Below are 14,761 nucleotides of genomic sequence, written 5' to 3' on the forward strand. Positions count from 1 at the left end.
TAGTACATTGCAATATGAATTATTGAATGTTTTTAAACAAATGCATGTGCTCATATTCAAATCACTTTTAAGGTCAGAAACTTTCATGATCGTCTGTTATTAAGAAAGTGTTTGGTTAAGTGTTTATTGGTAAGTTTGATTTTACAATTAACTGTTATAAGGATACTATAAAGACTTTACAATTAAGCATTTAAATTTCAAAAGAAACGGTCATAAATTGTGTGTGACATTGTTTTATGTCATTAGTATATACCCTTGATGATGTAATAGTTTTTGAGCTTACATTTTTACAGAATAAAAATTGCAAAAACCGTTTTAAAAGAAAACAGATAACTATAAGTAAACACAAATCAAATTTATAATGTCAAGTATTTTTAACTTTGCTTTTTTTTTATGTGGTTTGAGGACTAATGTAGTTTATCAGCTCTCTGATATCTGTTAAGGACTTGAAATTTCAGAGTTTTTCTCTATTTTCTTATCTTTCACATTTGATTATTAAAACTGTAAAAAGAAATTGGAATTTCTGATTTAAAGTTGAAAAAACGTTTTCTCTGCACATGATAACATAATAAATAATTTAGTTTATTTTCAAATCAGTGCATTTTAACAAATACAAAATATGTTTTACATTTGTAAGCTATCTGTTTTTTCATACATTTAATTTCTGGTTAGGTTTCTTATAAAACAGCTTCAAGTAAATTCTTCAAAGAAAGTTTTCTTGACAATAAATAACACATTATAATTACATTATATGTACTTCTAATTGTCTGTGTGTAATTATAAGTATTTTTATTTAAAGTCCAGTGTCAGATATACCCATAACAAGACAGTTACAAAATGGTACTTGTAGATAAGAAACCGAGATAAAACTAAAGTATTAACTGTAAAAACTTTTGAATGTGAAACTTTAAAGAACTAAGAATAATTACTGTAAGTGAAACTACGTGGGGATGTTTCTAGATATTCCAAACATTTTCTGATGCTATCAACACATCAGAATGTTTTTATTGCCTTCATCAAATCATAAATACAGTTATTTTTGAAAGTATTTTTTCTCACTATATAAATTTATTTAGCAACTAGGATGCATGTTACTCTATAAGAAATACTTTGCACATACACCTAATAACTGACGTTTAGAATGTTAATATGACAGACAACCAGGATTTTATAAATTGATGTTTACTTACAAGTTACATTTTCTTGAAGGAATTATTGTTTTTCTTTCCATTATCTTTCCTTGTTTTAAATTGTGAGTTATAATCCAAAATTGTCTCATGACTTAATGAAAATTGGTCACGTGTAAATGTAATAATTTTAAATGGTTCCATAAAAATGATTGATCTGAAAATGCGCCTCCATACTTTTGAGTGTTGTGTTCATGTTCACCTTTCATTTGTATGTTCATTTTGTGAATCACAATTCCCTGACCTAGGAACATAACATAGAGATGAAAAGTTTGAAACAAACAAACTACTTTGACCTGTATGTATTTTTTAAGAACCTCTTGAAAGGTTTTGAATTTCTGTGAAGTGACATGATGTGTTATAGTAGGTCAACGATATCCTAAGTAATTTAAGACTTTATTGCACAAAAAGATATAAAAAGACTGACATTGGCATCCATGTTATTGGTTACTCACGATATTGAACTATATAACTAATGTACTTTTATATAAGGGAGGCCCCCTAGTGATATAGCTATATGTCTGCGGGCTTACAATGCTAGAATCTAGGTTTTGATACGTATAGTGAGTAGAGCATAGATAGCCAATTGTGTAACTTTGTATTTAATTCAAAATAAATAAAAACGCTGGGTTTTATTATGGTAAACAACTGGTTGATTTATAGTATATTCATTTTTACGGATGGTCCACTAATGTTTGTCTGTCTGTTTGTTTTTCCGAGAAAAATTAACATTTAAATTATTTTGTAGAAAAAATATATTTCCTAGAATATCCAGGATTCACTAAAACTTTTAAACCCATGAAAAGTTTAAGTTTCACTAAGTATAAACGTTAGATAAATTATACTTTTCTTTTGGAAGTTTACTCTCAGTAACTTCACCAAATAAAAAAACTAACAAGTAATTTACAAAAAAAAATTAAGTAAAACAGTAACTATAATAATATTAGTAAAACTGTTGTACAAGTAATTGATGATTGTGGTTACTAAAATGTCCCCCAGTGGAATGTGGTATCTCTTCGTTTACAACTCTAAGGTCAGAGGTTTGATTCTTCTTCACTGGATACAGTACATAAACCGATGTGGCTTTAGTATTAAAACATGAAACATGCACGGTTAGTAAAGTTCTGTTGCAGTATCACTTCGGTAAACATGTTTTTTGTTTGTTTGAAATGACCAATGTTTTACTTTATATTTAATATAGACGTACTTGTGAGGCATGAGTGTAGAAGTTAAGAAATCCAAGTGTAAATATCGAAAACAAAACAAAAGATGAAATAATTAAGGTAAATTCCTTGTTGAATATTTTAAAAGTGAATTAAACAATATTTTCAACAATGCCAAAAACTCTTTCTCAATCATCCACTCGTAAAATGTTTTGTGAATATTGTTAACATTATTGGAATTTTCTTGTTTAACGGCGTAAGAAGTATTATTTTGCACCTAATACTACTTTTATTAATAAAATGTGCACCCTCGTGCAAATTAATTGAAACAAGACGGAAAATTACGATTTTTTTCAATTTTTTGCGTTTTATTTCTGAGAATCCAAAAATTACTCGCAAATTAATACATGATATGACCACCTTTACTTTTCAGAAGATCATTAATCCGCTTTGACATCGAGTCCATGAGTTGACTACAGTCTTTACTAATTTTTGGATCGCGGTACCACACCTCAATTAGCCTATCTTTCGTAGTACAGTCTTTTCCCCGAAGTCTTTCTTTACAAATCGCGTAAAGATTTTCAAAAGGGTTTAAGTCCGGAGAGTTTCCAGGCCAGTCCAGCACCTTTATTCGTGTTGTACTCATAAAATTCTTCACAAGTTTCGATGTGTGGCACTGAGCCAGATCTATCTGGAAATCTATTTTTCAATTCAGGAATGAGTCATTACTTCAATGTACTGTGGTCCTCGTATCATACCTTCTACGATATGTAAGTCTCCGACGCCACAGTAGCTGAAAAAGCCCCAAAACATCTTCTTCAAGGGATGTTTTACGAACTGATTGATGTGAGATTCTCGAAGTTTCTCACCTGCAGATCTGCGAACATGCAGACTTCTTTGACCCAGTACGAAGAAATGAGTCTTGTCACTGAATAACACTTTCCTCCATTGTTCTTGCGCCCAGTTCTTGAATTTTAGACCCCATTGATACCGTTTTTTTATTCATTGAGTTGGTAAGAAGTTGTTTTTTGACTGGTCTCCTTGCCCTTCTAACGCAACTTTGAATGACGTAATATTCCTCAAAATTTCGTCATATAACCCAAAAATAGATCGACCGTACTGCAAAACACAGCTAATGACGCCGTCTGTGTGAAAAAAATGACAATTAAAAGAAATCAGTGGGTTCAGCGAGCCTAGACCTGCCGCCATGCTGAAAATATTGTAAAATGACTATTTGTTTCAATTAATTTGCACAAGAGTGTATATAAAAGTAAAAGTGCTACGGCAAAGCTACTAGTATATTTTACGTATCGTACAATACAAATTATTCTCAAAGCTCAATGTAAATATTTTAATATACTATCTGAACTACCCGTTCCCTGGGTGGAAGTTGTATAAATTTATGAAAGGCTATCTTAGAACATGACAAGTTGCTTTTCTTATGTGTAATTGTACAAACACCCGTACAATTCCTAAAATATTCATGCCAGATTTAGTGAAGACCCATCAATAAGAGGAGAAGTAGTAGTTAAAAACAAACAAAAGTCATAAAGAACAAAATTTGAAACCGAAATTTAGCATGTATCTTCGAAGGGGACCAATAAATATTCATGCCAAATTTGTGGGCGAAGTAAAAAACAAAGAGGGAAAAGCGTCCATAAAAACAACAACAAAAAAAAACCCCCAAAAACAATGCGAGACAACATTTGTAGGTATCTCCCCATTGCAAACGCATCTAATAATATCAGTTTGTCACGATTTAGCTAATAGCGAGCCTAACGTAAGAATGTAGTTTCGTGAAGGGTTACTTTAAAAAACAGTAACCATTTTTGTCCTTGACCATATTATCAATGGTATTTCCTCCATATTTGATGAACGTATTAATCAAGCAGCATCAGTTCAGAAACCTTTGCCATCAAAACTCGCACAAGGGTTTTCTATTTTTTGATGTCTGGCTGACTGTTTAAAAATGTGCTTCTGTATACCCAATTTCTTTATGTTGCTAAAACCATTTATCATTCTGCCACTAAGTTCTGTTAATGTGAACATTCGACGTCTACTCTCCGCTATTGTTAAATAATTACCTAGCTGTAAACACAATGGAGAAAGACTGAATTATCTAGGTTTAATACATAATCATTATGGTACTACTATTAGCGCTGAAACTGTATGGGAATTATTTATATAAAAGCATCCCAAAAGAATGGAGCATATTATTTTAGTGGTGCATGCATGTACGTATTTGATAGACGATGGCTGAAATATCTAATATTGTTTTGTTGTACAGAGCTGTTTAAATTAGTAATATAGTTCAACAATCAACAACTATTCTGCATGTAGATAGTGCAGTACTTTACTATAATTAAACATACACAATTATGATAATGTAAGTTTAGCTACCCTTGCAGTGTTACATCAGATGTGTGATTTTTTGACTTAGAATGTTTCTGGATGTTGAGTGAGAGCCATGCCAGTACTTAAAATGCATTTGTACTGTTCTTTGCTGGGCAAGTTATTGGGTGCAACGCGGATAAATATTTGTGAAAGGAATGTAATTGGTTTGTTGAAACAAGCACTGGGAAACTGTTGTCCTCCTACAATAGATACATTGTGGAAATTAGCACTGCCCTGGACTGCCTTGGAAATGACAGCATTGCCACGAAGTCTTCAGTGGCTATTGTTAAGGTTTATAGTCGTCAGTTAGGGCGACAGATACGTGGTCGTGGCGACAAGGGTGAGGCTTTAAAATCATTTCAGTATAACATAGGTTAATTTGTTCAGAAACTCAGTACAAAGGGTGCTTTTCAAAACTTGTTAGAATGTTGTGCTGTTAACGAGAGTTTTAAGTATATTAAAAAAAAATAATGCACGAAAAGCAGACAGTTAAATAACATTAACACATAGGCAGCCAGCTCAAACAATAAATATTCGTTGTTTTTTGTTTATATGACAATGTTGACTAGAAGAGCTTAAAGTTAGCCCTTGAATTGTCCAATCACAACAGTGGTGGTTTTCCTCGTACCTTGACTGTCGACGATAAAATGAGATCAAAAATCAAACAACCATTTTCAAGTAATCACTCTACTTAGAAACGTTAAAAATGTGGATTTATGCGACACTTTGGAAATTTTGTTTCACATAAACAAGTACACTTCAGTTTTATCTGTCCAAACGAAATTTATAAAATTTGCATCCATAGAATGAGTTTATAGTTTTGTTAATTTTTTTTGTTACGAGTGTTTAAATGAAGTACGTCGGTTTTTCTGGATTTAATTTTTTATATCTCTACCTAACTTTTCATACGATCTTCTGATAATAGTGAATTGTTACAAATATAGTGTTTTCTCTATATGTATGATTCTCCAAAAAAAATTTTTGTTCGTGCTGAGGTTTGTTTTTAATTTTCGCGCAGAACTAAACGAGGGCTAACTGCGGTATCCTTCTCGAATTTAGAAGTGAAAAACTAGTGAGAAAATATCTTAATCATTACCAACTCTTGAGCTACTCCTTTAACAACGAATTGCAGGATTGACCGTAACATTATAAAGCCTTAACGGCTGAAAGGGTGAGCATGTTTGGTGGGACGTTGATTCGAACTCGCGACCCACAGATTGCGAGTCAAGCACCCTTACCACCTGGCCATGCCGGGTCCTTTTCAGGCTAAACCAAATTACGCTATGTAACACATACTATCCAGGAACAAAATTTGTGACCTGGATAATGAAAGGTAGAAATTAACCTATTTTCTATGTAAAAACGGGCAAATTTGCACATTTTCATTTACATGAGGTCTGAATAAAACAACATATGAATCAAGATTTACATGTATTTATACTAAAGTTACATAAAAATGGACAAAAATGTTTAGAAGTGAGTAGTTTTTCGAAGCTTTTGTCTGTAATATAAATCGCTTTTACGTATCAGCCCACAAATATAGTCTCCCATCACGTTTTCGTCATACGCTACTTGGTAGCGACGTTCAAAGTCCGGTATGTCTTGGTCGAAACGCTCGCCATGCTCATCTGAGTATGTTCCCATGTTCTCCTTGAATTTATCAAGATGAGCATCAAGGATATGGACTTTCAGGGAAATCCTGCAGCCTATTTTGCCGTAGTTCTTCACCAGAGCCTCAACCAGTTTCACATAATTTCCGGCCTTGTAAGTGCCCAAGAAGCCCCGAATCTTTGCAACAAAGCTGCCCCAAGCTTTTATCCTTCCTACTGAGCTTCTTGGGGAATTTTGTGCACTCCAGGATCTTCTTCATTTGTGGTTCAACGAAGACACCAACTTTGACCTTTGTCTCAGACAGCTTAGGGAGAAAGTCTCGAAGGTATTTGAAGGTTGCAAACTCCTTATCAAGAAGTGTGACAAATTGTTTCATAAGACCCAATTTTATGTGCAATGGTGGGAACAACACCTTTGGAGGTCCACTAGGGGCTCACACTTGACATTGTCCCTCCGAACACATGATAGCAGATGCATTCTTGCCAGCCCGACGTTTGGAGGGGTTCACCATGCAGAAGTAGCAATTGCTTGAGTGGTCAGTGGGTTCACGCCAAATTCTTGAAATAGCAAACTTCGTGACTCTCTTTTATTTTCTGTACCATCCTGCAAAAGAGCAAAATAAAATTATTATGAAGAATAAATTCATTTCATCCACAACTAATGTGTAAGAGGCTCGTGCAAAATATTTTATGTAATAGTTTTCTATAGTATTGGAAATTAAAAAATATTTAAATTTAAAGATATTTAAATTTTAGAAAGTCTACAATTTGTATAATATAAAATTTTGCTATTCAAGCAAACAAATCGTCCATCTTACCTTCCAGAGTTTTTCTGCAGTGCTCGCAGGTAAAATGAGCTGCCCAGGTTTGTCTTGATCCACGATAGACATGCCGAAATATGCCTTGTAGGCTTCACACATTTTAGCAGATGCTGTCACAGTACGTTTTTACTCTTCTCTTGGTAAATTAGCCACATACACAGCAGAATGCGTCTGGAGAATACTTGCAGCTTCTTGATGTCATCTCTGATAAAATTTGATAGGTCTATGTGTTCACTTAAGCAGCTAGACCTTTCCATAGTAATATATATATATACAGGGGCTCACCACTTAAGGCAGCTGGAACTAAACTTAAGTGGTGAGCCCCTGTATATATATTACTGTGGAAAGTTCTTAAAAATCCTCATAAGTTCTACAACATTCTAGAGTTCTTGAAAATTCGTGCAAGTTCGAGAAATTTCTCTATCAGCTACTCAGCATTGAATCTACCTGGAATGTTTTGGAAAATGGGTATATTTGAAAATTTCATTACCCAGGTCACAAAAGCAAAGTTTGAAGAGAAACATAGGTATTTCCCATTTACTTTAGGCATAAGCAATTGGGGAAATCACTTTCTGCCGAGGAACATGAAAAAGTAAAAATTTTGTTACATAGTGTTATAATCGCATTCGAGCCTAACTTTAGAAATTTAGCCTTTCCGTCTGTTGGTATATCTGCCGTCCGTTTTGGTAAAATAACAAAACATGTGAAGTATGGTGTTTAATAAATTGAGCATTGTTTGGATCGTTACGGAACGAATTCTATCGCACCTTGTAGTTAAAGTTTATCAGTTTTATTAATGTTGTCAAACATACTGTCAGCACGAAAGTAAGGGACGACATATCTGCCCATATGTGTAACCTTCATTTTTCTTTCTGTGCATTGCAATCACTTTGAAGATTTAAACGGCGGATATTGATCTGATTACCTGTTTGTATGTTTGAAGTAAGCACAATGGGCTATCTGGTGCTCTGCCCACTACGGGTATCGAAACCTGATTTCTGGCGCGGTATGTCCGAAGACATACCGCTGTGTTCTTGGGGATTGATCCAATTATTGGGATAAAAAAAAGAAATTACTTTTATTCATCATTTCGTTTAAACTTTGTATAATTTATTAAGATGAGAAGAAAGAAACATTCAAATTAACAACAACTGGCAGAAGATCTGAAGTAAAAGACGTTTGACAGACTCGTGGAAAAATGGTGCTAGCATCCTGGACGCGTTTCTCGAGATTCAGTAACCAGCGATGTTTTGTCGTTTTTCGGTGCAAACAAAGTAAAAAGATATTCTTCAGATTCAAAATGGTTATTATAAGCATCTATACTCGTCCACTGAGTATTCTGTAATATAATCTGACATTACTGATAGCGGTTATCATATTTTGGACTTCCCGTGAGCCCTACCATTTAACCTAATGCGTTTTTGTTTTGGTTCTGTATAGAGTTTTTGCTCATTTCAAACAAAACAAGAACAATCAGAGAGATTGCAAACATACTTCCTCCCCGTATTTCTTTTCGAGATCACATGCATTTATACTGGATAAAGTCAAATTTCGCTTTCGAAATCTCCAAAAATCCTCAGATCCAGAATGATCAACGATCCTGAGATTTTTAAAAGATGATGAGGAGTCTCAGCCTTAATGTGTCCATTAAGTTTGGTACAAATCTGATCACACTTCATAGAGGTATTATCCCCAAACCGCAAAAAAAGCCGTATCACACCCCATTACAAAAGAATGCTTCAAAGTTATCTTGATACGGACCAAATTTGGAGAAGACTGTCCCACACTAACTACTCATCCTACATAAAGTATTCGTGTACACTCGGAGACACATACACGTACGGAATCGATTGAAATACCCTCGTAGGGTGAGAGTATTCAAGAATGGGACCTTGCTTTAATGAAAAGGTCATCTGGTTGGATTGTCATTTATAGAAATCTGTAACAAAATAAAAACAAAACATTCTAATTTATTAAGATCTTGTGATAGATATGTTTTACGTTCAGTCCTCCAATGGATGTTAAAGTTTGTAGAAAATTAATCCAGACAGTATTGTATGCCATAGACACCTTAAAGAGGAACAAACAAGCTTGATATTTTTGATAGACTAAATCACGTAGATGGCTTTATCTGGACTAAATTTAAAATTGTTAACCATAGGTCTTGCTATAATTTATTCGTTTCAGCAAAATATCTGAAGCCAAAGAAACATTCTTGTAAATCTGAAGATGTAGATTTAATTCCCTTTAAGATATGGAAACTCGCAACCAACTTTGCGTGTTTTGCCAAAGTATTGACAAAAAAAAAAAGTTTTATTATGTTCTACCTTCATAAAAAGAACCATATTCTCTGCCTAAAATTATGATGATGTAAGAAGATTACGTGTAGGTAAAAACTAAACGTTCTGTTCAATAAAGAAATAAAAAGCGAAATTGAAACAGGGACAGCAAAATGGATCGGCTCGTGGTCATGTATAAAATATGGGGCATAGAATAATTACAAAAACTGAAAGATAGAAATGAACCTACTGATACGTCCAAAGAATATGCACAGAAAACAAAACCTTCTTGAAATACGATTGTTGTTATGTCGTTTTAAATCAATTTTTTTAAGTTTCACTACTTTATTGGGAAACGACAGTCTTCGATTCAAATCTAAAACGTTTCGTAAAAAGACATTTTGTACCTGTGGTGATCTTTAACCTAGATATCATCTTTATGGCGTAAGTCAAGGCCTGTCACCAGTTCTATTTTTATTGCTACCTTATAAACAATAAGATCCCAATTTCTAAGGACGAATGATGTAAAACGTTGTTTGTATTTAAAAAACAAGAAAAGCTGCTGATTACTAAACGACTTTTAACACAGAAATAGATGCAGGAAATGGAATGTTTGGAGTAACAATGTGGTAGCGAAGTGTTTAAAGCTACAATAAACTTTCCGAACAAAAAACATAATATTTCTTAAGTGAATATGGTCAAGACTTTAATCTTCCAAAAGTTCCCCAAAATCTGGTAAACGAGAAGGGCTGGTGAAACAAGAAATGGATACTTTGAAGCTTCTGTACTGAAATACGACTGTGAAAAGTTTAAATAAGAGTACATAAGCAAAAAATTGAAAAAGTTTATAAATACGTGTGGATGATTCAACACTGCAAGAATAGGAGATTACTACTAAAACTGGTAAAGTCCTGTGAAGAAGGAACAGTACCAGAAAACTGTACTTAGTCGCTCTGCCGAATAAGAGGTACTTGGAAGAAAAAAAATAGCTAGAGATATAACAGTTATGAAATGGTCAGACCAAAGTCCTGTCATTGTGATCCAACTGAAAACTTGTAGCAAAAACTGAAAAGTAATTTTCTAAAAGATAAAACAAGTAATCTGTGACAACTCTGTGAGATTCTAGATTAAAATGACAGAAATAATAGATCGGTTGACAGTCACAATATTACTACCATCCGTAACTGATTGTCACATAGGCAAGGTTAGAGGACGACCTTCAAGTGTTGATAATATTGTCCTTTTATTACTTCATGATTAACTCATTAAGACAAATATAGTTAATTTACATCTGATCAGATATTATTAATAATTCAGTGTTAAGGCGTGCGACTCATAATCTGAGGGTCGCGGGTTCGCATCCCTATCGCGCCAAACATGCTCACCCTTTCAGCCGTGGGGGCATTACAATGTGACGGTCAACCCCACTATTCGTTGGTAAAAAGAGTAGCCCAAGAGTTGGCGGTGGGTAGTGATGACTAGCTGCCTTCCCTATAGTCTTACACTGCTAAATTAGGGACGGCTAACACAAATAGCCCTCGAGTAGCTTTGTGCGAAATTAAAAAAACAAACAATAATTCAGTGTCAATTTATATTATTTCAAAGTTATAAAAACTTTGTAATGACGTTTAAATTATTTTTGTTTTTAGCGCAAATTTACAAGGGGGCAATCTGCGCTAGCTGTCTCTAATTTAGCAGTGTTAGACTAAAAGGATGACAGCTAGTCATCACCACCCACCGCCAACTCGTGGGCTACTCTTTTTTACCAACGAATAGTGAATTTGATATTATAACGCCCTCATCGTATTTGGTGTGACGGGAATTCGACCTCCGCGACTCTAAGATTGCAAGTCGAGTGCCCTAACCAGCTGGGCTACGCCTAAATTAATTCTTTAAATAAAGTTAGCTTAACTTTATAACCAGGAACTGAAAATAATTAGTAGAAATAGACACTTCCACATATGATGATACCGTTTTATTTTATTAGTTCAAAGTCGCCCACGAAGAATCAAACCTTGTTTTCATATACTTATCCATGATGAAAACATTTCAAACCATAATAATAATAGGTTTAAGTCATCAGCGTTCACAACAATTATGTCTCAAAAACTCTTATGTGTACATAGATATTGTTGTCGCAGTTGGAAAAATTTTTCTCGCGCCAAACATGCTCGCCCTTTTTAGCCGTGAAAGCGTTATAATGTGACGGTCAATCCCACTATTCGTTGATAAAGGAGTAGCCCAAGAGTTGGCGGTGGGTGGTGATGACTAGCTGCCTTCCCTCTAGTCTTACACTGCTAAATTAGTTACGGCTAGCACAGATAGCCCTTGTGTAGCTTTGCACGAAATTCAAAAACAAACAAACGAACAATAATTTTTCTTCGTTAATTTTCGTGTTTTCAAGTTTATCACTGACAGAAAGTGAACAAGTTGGTCACGTGTCTCTGATTCTGTTACAGCATTAAACATTTTGGGGTAAAATTTAAAAAAGGGCAAGTAATATGTTTTTCTCAAAAATAACGAATGTAATTCAGAACTAAACTTATTTCGAAAGTACAAAACTAGTAGAATTACAGTGTCAAGATTGGGTCATGCAACTTGAGGAAATGTGGTAAGATTTGTAAATGATGGGTGGAGGGGTGTAGAATAGCACCGTATAAGCATGTTAACGTTAGGCATATTAACGTAATCCCATAACTATCTGCAACCCACTGAATCGCGTTGTATTTTATGGTTTAGATATTCCTGGTTTAGCCACGGTACCTCTAGGTAGAGCCTGACAATGTAATCTACCACCCGTTTTAACTAGAAATCAATATGATTGAAATTTAATTACTTAGAAATAGAATAATGGGTGAGGTTTGATTAGTCCTGTGAAATAACTAGAGTTTGTTTGTTTCGAACTTCGCGCAAAGCTACACGAGGACTATAAGTGCTATCCATCCCTAATACAGAAGTGTAAAACTAGAGGGAAAGCAGCTAGTCATAACCACCCACCGCCAACCCCTGGGCTACTCTTTTGCCAATGAATACTGGGATTGATAATAACGTCCCCACGGCTGAAAAGACGAACATGTTTGATGCGAAGGGGATTCGAACCCGTGACTCTCGGATTACGAGTCGAGCGCCCCTGATCACCTGGCCATGCCGAGTTACAAAATAACTAGAGAAAAATGACGTGGTGACTACAATATTGCTTGGGTGGCTAGCATCTGATCACGCCACCACCAACCGCTTAAAGTGAATAAAAATACGTTTGCATAACTTAGATAATCTTAACACTGATTTTTCACTAACAACATAGGCCATCGATGGTTTTATTAATCTGAAATGTTTACATGTTTTACAGTAATTTCTGTGCACTGAAACCGATAATGATATCCATTTTTCTCTATCACATATAAATTTTTCACAAAACCTCATATGTAATTATAGACTAGTGAATCATTTTCATCAAAATCGGGTCACATTTTGTTATGCTTACAAGGTTGACGACCACTAGCTGTAGATTTCTCTAGACCAATGGTCTCATCGATCATTTTAGAAGCTACGAGAAATACGCCGCTAACATATAAATGGTCAACAGGTCTAATAACGCGTCATTTCTGAATAATATTTGTTTGTGAGTGCACTTTGCTATTTTTTTCTTTTCAGTATTATCTATTCGTCGCTATGGCAACAAGAGGTTGTATAGATTACCCAATCATATTTGTGTAAATTTGATCCGAGTGAAACTTTACTTTCCAATTTGTAAAAAATCCTCAAGTGACAAAAAAATTAATATTATTTTCAAAGTGTCCGTACATGAATTATGAAAAAATCGGTTATTTTTAAAACCAACACAACTTCTGTGAAGTTTAAATTCATAGGCCTGTGTAATTGGTATTTTTGATATAATTCGGGCATTGTACCTAACAGTCATTAAAGCAGTATATAATTTAAAGCAAGTACGTCAACCATTTTATTATTGATGGATGCCAGAAGTATGTTTTCCATATTCATTTGTAGCATCATTGTAGACTGAAATCTAGTCTTCATTCTTTTCTGTGTGGAGACAACAGTTAATGAACAGTTGAGAATGGCCACTGAAATTATATTGATCTTCCATATAAATGGATATATGTCCACCAAAGGATGGACTGAATGAAAAAACAACTTCAGTGTCACATCTCTATCTTCCTCATCAGGAATCTTCATCTTTTTTCAATTGTCTCATTGCGTGTCCATCATCATTGTTTCAAAAATATCACGGTTAAATTTGTGAAGTACTCTAGCTAAACTTAACATATTTTGGTAATATTATTGAGGCGCATCAGGACTCACTCAGCAGTATTATAAAGTTGAATAATGCAGGAGTGGCTGTAGCTTCCATCCCCAGCCATCATGCAGTGGTACAAGATTCAACTGTCTATGATGATTGTAGTCTCAGCTTATGCACTGGTACAATAATCCAACTGTCTATGTGATTGTAGTCTCAGCCATTATGCACTGGTACAATAATCCAACTGTCTATGATGATTGTAGTCTCAGCTATCATGCACTGGTACAATAATCCAACTGTCTATGATGATTGTAGTCTCAGCTATCATGCACTGGTACAATAATCCAACTGTCTATCATGATTGTAGTCTCAGCCATTATGCACTGGTACAATAATCCAACTGTCTATCATGATTGTAGTCTCAGCCATAATGCACTGGTACAATAATCCAACTATCTATGATGATTGTAATCTCAGCCGTCATGCACTGGTACAATAATCCAACTGATGATTGTAGTCTCAGCCATCATGCACTGGTACAATAATCCAACTGTCTATGATGATTGTAGTCTCAGCCATCATGCACTGGTACAATAATCCAACTGTCTATCATGATTGTAGTCTCAGCCATTATGCACTGGTACAATAATCCAACTGTCTATGATGATTGTAGTCTCAGCCATTATGCACTGGTACAATAATCCAACTGTCTATGATGATTGTAATCTCAGCCATCATGCACTGGTACAATAATCCAACTGTCTATGATGATTGTAGTTTCAGCCATCATGCACTGGTACAATAATCCAACTATCTATCATGATTGTAGTCTCAGCCATTATGCACTGGTACAATAATCCAACTGTCTATGATGATTGTAGTCTCAGCCATTATGCACTGGTACAATAATCCAACTGTCTATGATGATTGTAGTTTCAGCCATCATGCACTGGTACAATAATCCAACTGTCTATCATGATTGTAGTCTCAGCCATTATGCACTGGTACAATAATCCAACTATCTATGATGATTGTAATCTCAGCCG

This window comes from Tachypleus tridentatus, chromosome 8, assembly GCF_004210375.1.
Source record: "Tachypleus tridentatus isolate NWPU-2018 chromosome 8, ASM421037v1, whole genome shotgun sequence".
Taxonomy (NCBI): Eukaryota; Metazoa; Arthropoda; class Merostomata; order Xiphosura; family Limulidae; genus Tachypleus; species Tachypleus tridentatus.